Consider the following 14,517-nt stretch of genomic DNA (forward strand, 5'->3'; position numbering starts at 1 on the left):
ATGGCTAGTGATTCTAGGAGTAATCTTTCCAAATTCATCTTGATTTTCTTTTACTTGCTTCCTCTAGAACACAGCTTCTTAAATTGTGAGTCCTACCCCCAGATGGGGTCCCCTTAGCTCAATGTTGGTATCACAAAAATAGCAACAGTAGAAGGTTTCTAAATGCCACTTAGGAGCAACAAAGTGCAGTATTTTACAGCGGTCTCTGCTGAAAATGCTTCAACTGCACTCCATGAAAACAAAAACCAGCCTGTTTATCAAGCCTTGCAAATGCTGATTTATTATCAGTAAATGTTTAATGTTTTATCCCTATTTTATATAACCATATACCCGGATCATGTAAACATTTCTTGGGCAGAAAGGGCTTACGAATCCAAACATGTTTAAAAGCCCTGCTTTAGAACACTACCTTTTAAACTGTGGACTCCGACCTCTAATACAGTAGCTTTAGCTCAATGTTGGGGTCCCGAAAAATTTGGCAACAGTAAAAGGTTTTTTAACATCCCCTACTGGCTGTTTCAGACATTTAAATGAATCTGTTGTGCAGTATTTACAGTAAATTCTGCAAAAGATGCTTCAGCTGTACTTCAGAAAGAGGAAAATCAACCTGTTTAGCAAGTCTTGCAAATGTGGATTTTTTTATCAATAAATGCATGATTTCAATTCCTAATTTATATGCATAATACCCATGGCCACATAAAAATTTATCAGGCCAAAAGAGCTCCCAAGTGGAAAAGTTTAAGAAGTTCTGCTCTAGAAGACAGCAATTTCTTGTTGTTCTTACAGACTGATACCTTCTGCTCAAGTCTCTGCATAAAGTCTCCATAGTACAGGCAAATCTTAGTGAACACACCTCAGTTAGTAAAGCTCCTTTTTATGAAGGTTTAGAGATTTAAGTGTCACATGAAAAGCCTTCTATGACCACACGGCCACACTTTCTTCCTCAATCTCCATTTATCTGGATCAGAACTGGGTGGGTGCTACAACCAGTGAAGAAAGGCTGGACAAACAAACATTCAGTGTTCAGTTGTGGAAACAAATAATCAATAAGCACTGAAAACAATGCAATAAACAGCTCAAGCTAGGAAATGACTGGAGTTGTACTGTAGCCGCGAATGCCTTCCTATAGCAGGCAATGGAAACAGCAGCTGCATTTAGAATCTCTTACAGTATAAGTGAACAGAAAGAAAGGGAGAATAGCAAGTAAGTTTGCCTCATTAACTATTCCAAACATGCCAATAAAATGTATGTAGCAAAACTGGAAAAAATAAACAAATAAAAGGTGGAAACTGATGAGAGAAGTAATCTTTTCATGACTTTCAGAATTACTCTTCAAATTGCTTTTAAAAGCTTCAACATGTTTTTTTGTATACAAATGTAAGGCTTATTGGGTTGCTTCATTTTACATGTGGTTAGTTTTGAATAAAAAATCATTTGTTGCAACATGTTAAATTGCTCTCTTTTGTTGTGATATATGAACCTATCTTATTTAATCAATGCTATTTCTGCCTCTAGTAACAAATTTTCAGCTAAAGAAAAAATTCCCATGAATGTTTCTACTTTATTACTTATGACATCTCTGAGTTTTCTGGAGTAGAAATATGCCTCAAAATATGGAGTGTGTAATTGCCTAAACCGTAGTTCACATAACTAGCTGTGAACCTGGCTCAGGAATTCTACAAATGGTTGTTAGCTTTCTGAAGCTCTAGTTAATCCTTCCTTTATTCTTTGGTTCGTAAATTTTAGTTTCTGAAAACTACTATTGTTGTATTTTTCCCCTCTGTGTTCCTATGTGCAAATTTATACAGATAAAACAATTGCCAGAAAGAAAGAAAGAAAACAATCACACAGTCTTTATACAGCCAAATATCTGAAATACACCTAGGTTTTGTCAGAGTAGAATCTGCAAAATAATTGGAACCTATTATTAATTATGAAGTATGATAATTACTATCTAAAATATTTTATGCAGCATTTTATTGATGAACACAAACATTCCTAGAAACAGAATTCTCCTTTAGATCCAGCACATGTAGAATGTCACAACCACACTTTAAGATTAATTAAACACTAGGCAAATTGAACCTTGATGAGATGATATGACTCATATATCTTTTTAGTGGTGCTGTATCAGTGCATCATTATGCCTATCATTACTGTGAAGGATCAATAAATTGGAAATCTATGACAAAGAATGTGTAGATGCAAGGTGCCATGGAAAATTCCAGATGTATCTGCATCACTTTGGAAACAATGAACACAACACCAAAATCCAGGGGAAAATTGAGATAGGGCTTTGTTTGAAAGCAACTCAAAATGAATCAGAACTAAATTGGGTTATAGTGAATCACTTGGATGAAAAGTACATTTGAAGTACAGTAGAGTTGACTTTTCTCTTTTGTGAATACAGTGAAAGCACCAGAAGGCTTTCTGGAGGGCTCTTCAGAGTTCTGGAGCTGGTGGATAGAATATGAAGAATATGGTCTGGAGTCACCTCCACAAAGTCTGGGACCATCATGCCTTCCTCCCCCAAAGTCCCATGTTTCAGGAAGGAGGCAGAAATTAATGATTGCAACTGCCACCTTCCTCTCAAAGTCAGGACTGACTCATGAATGTTGTGTGCATTCACAGAGTAGCAATGCACCTTGGCAGAAGGAGGAGACAAGTGATCATAGCCGCTACATCCTTTCCTGAAGTCTGGGCTGCTGCCTGAATGTTGTGTGTACATTCACATAGCAAACTCACACTTCAGAAAGAAGTCTCCTGAAGCTAGCTGCTATGTGGGCAATGGGCAGCAGTTTGTGAAGTTCATCACTGCTGCTCTACCCTGCTGAAGTCCCCATCAGATGTGTCAGCCTTCAGGAGGCCAAACCCCTCTGAAGACCATACAGTATCTGGCTTCCAAGGATGGTTGGTTCCTGAAATAATCAGATCAACAAATGGCAAACTCACAAGTGTGTGTGTGTGTGTGTGTGTGTGAAGGATAACTATACTTGCATATCAGATGAAGCTCTGTCCTGCACATGCCTTGAACTTCCCTATTGGCTTATGGCAACTCTGTGAATGTCACTGGGTTTTCTTAGACCAGGAATACTCAGAGGTGGCTTTGGCAGTTCTTTCCTCTGAAATAGAGCCCACACCATCTGGAATCCTTTGGTCGTCTTATACTTAAGTACTAGTCAGGGTGTCCTTGTGTAGTTGTCCTCCAAGACAGGGATCCAGTGCCTTTAAGGTATTTAAGTCTAGTGACAGCATTGCCATTGCATTATTCTACACCACACATCTAGCTGCAAATGAGAATATGATCATTACTTTCAAGTTTTGAAGGAGCCCTTGTTGAAATAATAAAATTTTACAATTGCTCTAGCTGAAGTCCAATTAAATTGCTCTTTTTTATTCTTAATAGGATGCTTGAATCAACTGTGAAAGCTTCCATTGCCAAGACAGGATTATAGGCTTTGCTGTCCTTGGGGTTATAATTTAGCTAAGGGCAAAATGTATAAAATGTTTATGAAATTTTAATAGATATTCAGTGTAGAATACAGATGTGAACTGTCAAAGTTGAAAAAGAAAGAATACCTGGTGTTTTGAGGAAAGGATTCTGCCAAATTGTCCAGAGGCAAAGTGGTTTAGGAAGGGCCAACATCGTGTCTACCTCAGTTCATGGAAGAAGTGAGAGACCATGGGAGTGTTGTTTCTGATTATTTGGAGATTAACAGACAATATAAACATTAAATATGCTGGGTGTATTGACTTAGGAGAAAAATGGTTTATATTTCTTATGAGGGGAAAATCTTTAAATTTAGAACAACAGTCTTTGTTGTTCTAAATTTAAAGATCTTTCTTGAATAAAGATCGAATTGTTCAACATGTTCACATCATACATTAATATAGAAAGTATCCAAAAACTATAATCTGTGCCCTTATATTATGAGCACTTATAATTAATACCTAACAATGTCTTTCCACCCTAAGGATAGGTTTCTTTTCAGGTCTGAAATGTGTTCTTTTCTTCTTTTTTTCTCTTTTAAATTTTAAAGGAGCTATAGTGCTGGCATTTTTGTTCCTCAATTCTAAGAAAAGGAAAAACAAATACAGAAAGGATAAAATTTGCCCTTCAAAGCTTTAGTAAAAACATTCCCCACTTTCTTTAAAAAATGGAAATGACTTAAGATAGATGCAAGAAAATACAATAAATAATGTATAGAGCAGCCATGAGCAAACTTCTTTACTTGGGAGCCATGTGACAGGCCAGAGTGGGGTGGGTGGGTGGGCTGGAAGGGAGGCAATTCTCCCCCAGTCCCCTCCCTGCTCTTTTCTCCCCTTCCTCTTCTCTTTCAGAGACAAGGCATGAAGGAAAGATTGGAAACATTTGGATCCCAAAAGGGTTGGTCTTGGTCAGGATGAGATGTTGGACAGGGGAGAAAAAGTGTATCAATTAGACTCCATATTGCCTCTTCATTATATAGAATCCTAGAGCTGGAAGAGGCCCCCAAGGGCCATCCAGTCCAACCCCCTGCCATACAGGAAGGCACAATCAAAACTCCTGATAGACAGTCTCTGTGAAAATGCCTCCAGAGAACGAGACTCCACCACACTTCCAGCCAACCTATATCACTCTTCAACAGCACTTACTCTCAGGAAGTTCTTCCAAATCTTTTCAGTCAAATCTCTTTGCCTGCCACTTGGAACCATTGCTCCCTTATGCCCTGGTTTCTAGAGCAGCAGAAAGTCACCCCCCCCCCCCCACAATGGGACACTCTTAGAAATCTTGAAACATGGTTTTCATGTTCCCTCTCTACCTTCTCTTCTCCCAGCCAAATATCCCCCAGGAGGAAAGGAGGAAGAGAAGGAAGGAAGGAAAAAGGGAGGAAGTGTGGGAATGGAGGGAGGAAAGGGAGAGAGGAATGAAAAAGTGAAGGAAGGAAAAACAAAAGGGAAGGAAGGAAGGTAGACAAGGATAGAAGGAAGAAAAGCTGGAAGGGAATTGAGGAAGAGAGGAGAGGAAGAAAGGAGGAAATACAAAAGGGAAGGAAAGAAGAAGAAAGAGAGTCAGAGAAGGATTACAATAGATTGCAGTGTTTAAAAGACAAAAGTCTAAATACATCCCCAAATATTAGCTGAGTGGGAGATTTCCAGACAGAAAGTTCCCGGTGCTGTCTAAATTACTATAATCTTGCAAAGTGATTCTGTATGATTATTTGTAAGATGAGATAGCAGCTTATGAGTACATAAATTATAGTAGCTTGTTGTCTTCACCAAACGTTCAACAACATCTCTTTCCCTCTGTGGAGATCTTATTTCTTTTTCAAACAAAATATACAAACACCTACCTTCTCGTTGAATATTTGTTATTAGCTGCCATTTGCCAATGAAAAGACAGAGAGACTAAGAAAGAGAGATTGACAACTCCTGAGACAGAAGTCCTTTGCTCAGATTTAAGTCCTTATAATATAACTGGGCAGTGCAGAGGATATCTGACTGGGAATTGAGGAGATCAGATTGGAAATTCCAGCTCTGACATGAAGCTCAGTGGGTGGTTTGGGGGTAAGTCATTTTCTCTTTGCCCATGACTATGGCCGCACAAAGAGAAAATGAGGACATAATCATGTTTCTCACGGTATGGTTCGGACTTTGGAGGTGGGAATGCCATATCATTCAATATTTTCATCTAAAAACTATATCCCCACACACAGCAAACTAGAAGAAGATCACTGCAATGGATATTGACAAGTCATCCCTCCCTAAGTTAAAACATTATTATTTGAATAGGAATAGTGCCCAGTATACAGAATAGTTAGCTAGATTTAGGGGTTTTCTACACTAGGGGAAGTATAATAATAATATAATAAAACTTTATTTGTATACCACCCTATCTTCCCTAGGGGATTCAGAGCGGTTTCCACATATGCAAAATAATACAAAAAATACAATATAAAACAAAAACATAGACATAAACTATTAACAAGGCATATACATTAAAATAAATTTAAAGCCAGTTCCACTCTCTTTTTCATACAAGGCAAGCTGGCAGGGACAAAGATTTCAATAAGGGGCCTGGACTATTTGGAATGGGCTGGGCCAAAGAGAAGGGAAAAATGGGGCTGGCTGAATATTATAGTACAAGGTTCAGTCTCAGCAATGGCCCTACTAGGGGACCGGGTCCACTCAAGTGTATATAAATCTAAAATCTAATTATCTGTTCTGTTTACTGGGCACTATTGCTATTCACTCCTCTCAATCCTACTATTATCAGGATAAATACTCCTGATTTTTTAGCATTTAATTCATCTGTTAAAAACTCAGATATAATTCAGTAACTTGGTAGGAACTTCAGTGTACCTCCAGTGTTTTGAAATGTGGATGGTTGAATCAGGTTGGATTCAGGATGATCTAGTTGTCAAAAATACCCATTGATGCAGATTGGTGCTGGTGGGGTTCACCATTATTGTCCCCCTCACTGATCAAGGCTGGAAGGATAATAGAATCATAGAGTTGGAAGAGACCTCATGGGCCATCCAGTCCAAGCCCTGCCAAGAAGCAGGAAAATTGCATTCAAAGCACCCCCAAGAGATGGCCATCCAGTCTCTGTTTAAAAGCCTCCAAAGAGGGAGCCTCCACCACACTCTGGGACAGAGAGTTCCACTGCTGAACAGCTCTCACAGTCAGGAAGGTCTACCTAATGTTCAGATGGAATCTCCTTTCTTGTAGTTTGAAGCCATTGTTCCGTGTCCTAGTCTCCAGGGCAGCAGAAAACAAGCTTGCTCCTCCCTACGACTTCCTCTCACATACTTTACATGGCTATCATGTCTCCTCTCAGTCTTCTCTTCTAAACATGCCCAGCTCTTTAAGCCGCTCCTAATAGGGCATGTTCTCCAGACCATTGATCAGTTTAATTGCCCTCTTCTGGACACATTCCAGCTTGTCAACATCTCCCTTCAATTGTGGTGCCCAGAATTGGACACAGTATTCCAGATGTGGTCTAACCAAGGAAGAATAAAGGGGTAGCATGATTTCCCTGGATCTAGATATTATACTCCTATTGACACAGGTCATTGGCTTCCCATTGGCTTTTTTTGCCACCACATCACATTGTTGGCTCATGTTTAACTTGTTGCCCATGAGGACTCCAAGATCTTTTTCACGCATACTGCTCTCGAGCCACGCGTTGCCATTCTGTATCTTTGCATTTCATTTTTTTTTCTGTCCAAGTGGAGTATCTTGTATTTGTCACTGTTGAACTTCATTTTGTTAGTTTTGGCCCATCTCTCTAATCTGTTAAGATCATTTTGAATTCTGTTCCTGTCTTCTGGAGTATTGGCTATCCCTCCCAATTTGGTGTCATCCACAAACTTGATGATCATGCCTTCTAACCCTTCATCTAAGTCATTAATAAAGATGTTGAACAGGACCAGGACCAGGACGAAACCCTGCGGCACTCCACTCTTCCTTGGAGTTACTGCCACCCCCACTGTCTTACCACTTGCGGGTAATACTTGCCACCGGTTCCATAGCTGAGCCAGGGGGTGGGGGGAGGCTTTTACACATTCTCAGGTTGTTTGCTGCTACTGTTGCCACTTTTCTGGGTAAGCATTCCCATCAGAAGAACCCTACTGGCAAAGATATTGCTATTTCTGAGGTTGAAAGAAGGCACCGATTGTATTCATGATTACTACTTAGGGCTCATCTACATGTACCACTTAATTCAAGACTAGTTTGATGGAGGGGTACTTCAGTCTGGCTCTGAGGATAGCTACACTGTCTATCTCCATTCTGAAGCAGTGGTGGGATGGATTTCATACCGACCAGTTGGGTCAAAACTGTTTCAGCTCTACTGGACTATCACCAGGTTGTCCATGGATGCAAGCCACAGAGTTGCGGAGAAATCTAGGTCACCTTGGATATCCCATTCACTGCTGATCAATGGAGTTCCAGAAGATGTCCTGGCCACCATTTGATGCCTTTGCTGATGTAAGTAAAGATGCACACTGGTGACCTGAAGTTCTCTGCAACTCTGTGGCTGGCATGTATGGAAACAGAGATGTGGCCCTGATGAGACACATTTTCACTGCACCATAGAGTACACAAAAAAGGTGCTGGAATGTATGAACATTGTTCCAGTCTAGATTGCATCCGGTCCATCTGTTCATATTAACCTTGAAGTGTGGAGCTTTTCTGGAGTTTTGCAAAAAATTACAGAGCATTACCCAACTTTGTGTAATATGGGATGAAATAGAATTAACCAATTTTAGCCCACATTATGGACTTGAAATTCCTGGATTCAAGTTATGGTCAAAATCAGAGTTTTAAGCCAGTGTAGACAAACTACTAGTCATGATTGTGACACCATTGTCATGATCATAACTCCCTCCTCACATATCAATGTATATCAGAATGGGGAGAAATTGAATATTGAACTAAGTAGCTGATACGGAATTTTAAAGAGGTTTGTAATAATTGCATTGTGTATGCCCTGTTAATAAACATATGAATGAAGATTTACAGATTTTGCAAAGGGTGATTGAGGGCCTTTCTACACAGGCCCCAAACCCATGATGGGTTGTGGGATAACCGGAGACATGCAAATGGATTTCCCAGTTGACTCCAGTTTAATAAAACACCTGGAAAGATGCGGACTTCACTGCTGGACCTGTGGGGATTGATTCTCAGAACTACCTTCTGTGATCCCATGGATCAATCTCCATTGCCACCCCAGTTCTTTGGGCTCTAAGAGCTCAAAGAATCAGGATGGCACCCCCACTCTCCACTCCCAGCAGTCCATTTTCCCACTAAACCTACTGGAGGGGCCTGGTTGCATCTTCAGGTTCCTCGAAAAAAGCTCTTGACGCATCAAAATGATGCATCAGGAACTGCGACCTGGGTGGACATGAAGCCACCACCCCAGCTAAATCCCAAGGTTTTTATGCTTTATTTTGAACATTTTAGAAAAAAAATCTACAGTGAAACAAGCAAAGAGCACATAACCATATGATATTTCCTACTTCTGCAAGTTATTGTGGGGACAAAATTATCTACACATCCTTGCATATATCATTATATTCAAAAACCAGCATATGTCATTTTGCACAAAAACACTAACTTCTGTTGCTTTTTTCTTTTTCTTACTCTATTAATTACTTTAACAGTTTTTAGGTTTTCTCAATTATTTGTACCACAAATCTTCTACTGCTGGTAATCAATATATTTAGCATCATTTAGAATTTTCTCCTTCTCTTCACTAATTCAATAAACATTTCACATGTATTTTCTTAACACATGTATCAAGACAGTAAGGTATCACCATTAAGTGATAAACAGGCAATATATAGTTCTATATTCTTCGCTATTAACTGTGATATTGCAGAACTGATTTTTGATAAATCAAATAGGCCAGTTGCTGTTATTAACCTCACTTATATTCTATTTTTCCTCCCACCACAAAAACCCAAAGCACTAAGCTGAAAGTCCACATCGAAATACTGAGAATGTTCTACTGCATATATTTTCAAGTAATTTATAGCCTTTTTACACAATTCAAGGTAAATCCCAGGGTTTGAGATTGGGGAGGAGTCCCTATTCTGAAAGGAAGTGGAATTTGAAATCCCATTTCCTCTCGGGATTTTGGCCTATGTGCATCTACACTGCAGAATTAATGTATTCTGACACCACTTAAACTGCCATGGCTCAACTCAATGGAATTATGGGAGTTGTAGTTTACAAAATCTTTAGCCTCCCATGCCAAGAAATGCTAGTGCCTCACCAATCCACAACTCCCATGACTACATAGCACTGAGCCATGGCAACTAAAGTGCTGTCAAACTGCATTAATTCTACGATGTAGAGTCATCTTCCTAGACCACGAATTGCCCACAGCAAAAAACAAGTCTGTAGCAAAGTTCAAACTTCAGCTCAAAGCCACCAATTATACTACCAACTTCACTGGCCCATGCAGGCAACAACAAATATCTTTGTATCAAAAAACTGGGACTGGCAGTGTAGGCATTTTTTGAAAAAGGCATTTATGGAAATGTCAGGAATAAAAAGTCAATATTTTTTTGTTTATCTAAGTGGCACCGAATTCTGCCTCAACGTCAAAGCCAAAAAGAAAAGTGTGACTGCAGCAGTTGCTTGCAATTTTTAGATAAAGTAATGCTCAAGCATTTCTCAAAAAGAATGGATTAAATGTTCATTATGTAAATGTACTTCCCCATCAATCTATCCTTTGTTCATTTAGATAAAGTGGCATGCCAATTCTGTGTCAAACAAGTGCTGATTACAAATAAATAATTCAGCACTGAAATGCTGTCTCCAGACTAGGAAAAAGAGCAACAAATTGGAATAGAATGTCAATAAATTTACACGGCTAAATTTCAATCAACTTTCTCTGAATGGATAATTACGTCCCCAGGTTGCTTCAAGGGCTGAGGGAGATGGAGAATATCAGCTAAACCGAGGAGAGGATTTATAACTAAATGGGAAGTCAAGAGAGGCCACCTCTATCTATATATTCCCAAACCTTTAATGCATACAGAGGCATTCATGTCTTTTAGAGCAATGTGACACGAAGTAATTAGGAAGACTAAAGATAACATCCTCACTAGAAACCCGCTAGGTGACTTAGGGGAAATCCCACTCTCTTACCCTTCGGAGATGGCAATGACACATCTCCTCTGAATAGGTTTTATTAAAACAATCCAAGTACTGGTTTACCATACATTGGAGTGGCCAGATAATGAATTCTCTGACATGACATGTGATCTGTTCATTGGGATTTACTTCTCTTTAAGGCTAAGAGCTTCTCTTTCTCCCACAAATTTTTACCATCCATATCAGCCAAATTCAATAAGTACAGTTGTTTTCATTTCCCAGCATGAAGAGGGTTAGGCCGTTCCTGCTTGTCTGCCATTTGGCTGTTCCAGGTGAGAGGTCTCTTAGGAAAAGAAGAGATGTTGACCCGAATTCACCATGGATGTAAATAAAACCTGGGCTCAAATCTACTAATATAAATAGATTTGAGCCCAGGTTTTAGAAGTTCAGCACTTAGAGTTCTGGGACTGGATGAAACATCAATTTCAATGCTCTTCCAGACAGCCAATCCCAGTAGATATCAGACTGTTATGTTCCTGGGTTGCATGCTTCATAGCAGTTGTACCAGTTCACACATCAAATCATGTTGTTTTTGTGTCCTATTGGAAACGAAACATGATCTCAATAGGATTCCTTTCCTCCCCCCCCCCCCCCGCCACATGATAACATAGTATAGGAGGAATGAAGATAATGGATCTTGATAATGGAAAGTTGCCCCTGCTGATATCAGGATCTCTCAGCCTTGAAACAAAAACAGAAACAAACAAACAACAAACAAACAAAAAGGCCTAATCTTCCCTGGATTTTAAAAGCTGGTCCCTGAAATTCATGGTACTAGGAAATACATTAAAACTTTATGTTTTGCAGTCATGACACTGTAGAAAGAAGATCAAACATTATCTTTTTATAGAAGGGAACAAGTAGAAAGTCAAAGTCAAGAGCCCTTGTATTCCCTCTTGTCTTCTTTTCCATCCTGATTCTTTGCATGCTGATTCTATAGCAGCACAGATGCGTGCATGAGTGTATTTGTGTGTGAGAGAAAATGAGATGCTAGCATGCCATGATGTTATACTATTGGGGTAACAGATATTATAGGAACCTTGTCACACATACTGCCAGAATCAGCCAGTCTCACTACATTTCAGCAGCGCCAACCCAAAGGGGTGTGGGGACCTGTTGCCCCATGCCCCGCTGCATCCAGGCTTCCCCTCATCACAAGGGGAAGGAAGAAGAGCCAGGAAGGTGCCTTGACACTGGTGAGAGCGGCCCCCCTCAGCTTCAGCACACACACACACACACACACACATATAGAGGCTCCCCCCCCCCTCTGTGGTGCTGACCTTCCCGTCTTCTCCTTTCCCACAGCATCAGCTTGCTCAGGCCCCTCTGCCCCCGCTTCAGGCACCACTCCCTGGAGGAAGAGAGGCCTGCTGACAAGGAGACAGGAAGATGCCTTATGTGCCAGGAACAATGGAGAGCTGCTACCTCACACTCTTGGTACACAGAGCTTCCTCTTGTCTATCTCCACTTGCTGCTGTTGCTTCCTCTCAAAAATGACAGCCCCATATGACCACCCAGGGGGTGTGGGGAGCTGTCACACCATACTCCACACATTTCCAACTTTACCTGGTCTACCATTCAGGTAAAAGACTCAATAAGCTGCCTCAACCTGAATTTCCTTATTAAAATATGGGAAGTCTCTCGTTGTGTGTTGTCAGCTTCTTTCGGTGGTGGCAGGGTTTTTTTTCCAGTTCAACCACAGAACTGCTTTGGAAGTACTTGTAATAGGTGTGATGGGAGCAGGTAGTCTCCATGGCTGAATGTGAAAAACCCCATTGCTGCCGCCGAAAAGAAGCCCATATGAAGAGGTCCTAAGAAGAGTCTGGGTTTCTCATCCAAAGCACACATCCACTGAACAACTAAAACTGGCATAACAGTGCAATTGAACTTTTGCACAAGACATGATAGCATGGTAGAAGTGGAAAGGTCAGTAACAGTGGTTTGCATTAGTAAAAAGAATTGTGGGACAACAATGTGACCTAGCCCTATACACTGCCATACAATCCATATTATCAAAGCAGATAATACACACATTATCTGCTTTAATATAGAGTATATGTGTCTACACTGTCATATACTCTAGTTCAAAGCAGATAATCTGGATTTTATATGGCAGTGTAGAGGGGCCTTGGTTTTCACACTACTATGCTCCCAAACTGCACCAGTGCCAGGAATAGAGCTCTCACTGTCCAGAGGTGGTGTGCATCCGGTTTTGTTCTACTGGACAGTAACCATTGCTTTTGTCATTTTTAATCACTATAGGGGACTCAAAGCTCCAGTCAGAAGAAGCCCAACTATTCAACCCCTTTCCAAAGTATGGCGCTGCTTTAGAGGTGCTCCACAGCATTTCTTAACTTAACCCAATGTGGGGCATGTTAATGCTATAGTGTTGATGTTTGCCTGCTTCAGATTAAAGTTCTCATGTAGATATGCCCAACAGCATGCAGTAAACGCTCAACAGAAGATGCAGTTGTGACTTACCTACATTGTGTGATAAGAATCTTAAATTCTTTCTTTCCTAAATGTGAAGATATTTGTGAATTTTGGTGAGGTTTTATCAAAACAAACTGTTACAAAATCTTAACTCACCTCTATTTCCATTAACATGCTTGAGGGTTACAGAGCATGCTAAATTCAGGGGTTCAGGTTTTTGAGCTGCCCAGCCTTTTAAAGACTTCTGTCTCTGATCCTTCCACACATAATTTGAAATAGGATAAGCAAGCTCATTATTTTTCACATGCAGGCTAATTGAGTATTTTCTTAATCTAACATGTTCATATTACATGGCAGGAACAGTCTGAAGTAGATAGAATCAGCCTGTTTTGGGCTCCTATAATATCTATAAAAATCCCATTGCTTTTTGGCACAAGGGTATTCTCTATTATTGCATTACTGTCAATACTCTACATTAACTGGGGTTAGAAGAACAAGCCATACAAGTTTCATCAGTTGCACATTTGTACAAATCTTTAGCTTGGCCCTTTCTGATTTTAGACTGAGAGCCTGAGCAGGGAAAAGCAGCAGAAATGGTAGACTCAGAGAGCTCTACAGATGTTTAACACAACAAACTACTTTTTAAGGGTTCCTTGCAGAATGCCATGGTATAATTTGGCATTTTGCAAGAAACCAGATTAAATTTTTCATTGTAATCTGACACCATGACTGCTTATCAAAATACACATATTGTTGAATGGGAGTAATTTCCTCTTACCCCAAACACACATATCCAGTACTTTGGCTGTTTCTTAGGCCTCATCTACATGGCTAGATAATGCAGTATAGCATTCGCATTAAATTGGGGCAAACGTTTTACTCTTTCTTGATCAGGAAGGTCCAGTGGATGCTGTGGCAATGGAGACTGTCATCTAGGATCACCATGCCTGATCCCAGATGGCATCCTTACAGCCATCCTATGTTCCTTAGGCTCAGACAGCCCAGGAATGTGGGATGGCAGTGGCTCCCAAGCTCCCTGCAGTAGTTTCTCCTCAAAAATTATGGGTAACTGCCCTTACCAACATTGGAGGTTGTCCTCTTCCAGGTTCTGGATCATTCAAGATGCAAGAAGGGAAGTGGGTTCTTGCTCCAAAGCTTCATTGCACACTCAGTGGTGCAGAACCAGGATGAGGACAGTTTCCAGTAATGGCAAGAACAACCCCCCATTGATTTTGGAGGGAAATAGGGTGCAGGGAGGCTTGGTGGGCTGTGCCCATGCCCAACCATGCCAAACTGACATCAACACAGCTGGGCTGTGTAGAAGCACCCTTAATGTTTGAGACATTAACTGCATTGAACCGAATTATATGAGTCTACACTGACCACACATTGCAGTTTCAAACTGCATTATATGGCAGTGTAGTTGAGTACCCCCCC

This window comes from Anolis sagrei, chromosome 5 (assembly GCF_037176765.1).
Source record: "Anolis sagrei isolate rAnoSag1 chromosome 5, rAnoSag1.mat, whole genome shotgun sequence".
Classification (NCBI taxonomy): domain Eukaryota; kingdom Metazoa; phylum Chordata; class Lepidosauria; order Squamata; family Dactyloidae; genus Anolis; species Anolis sagrei.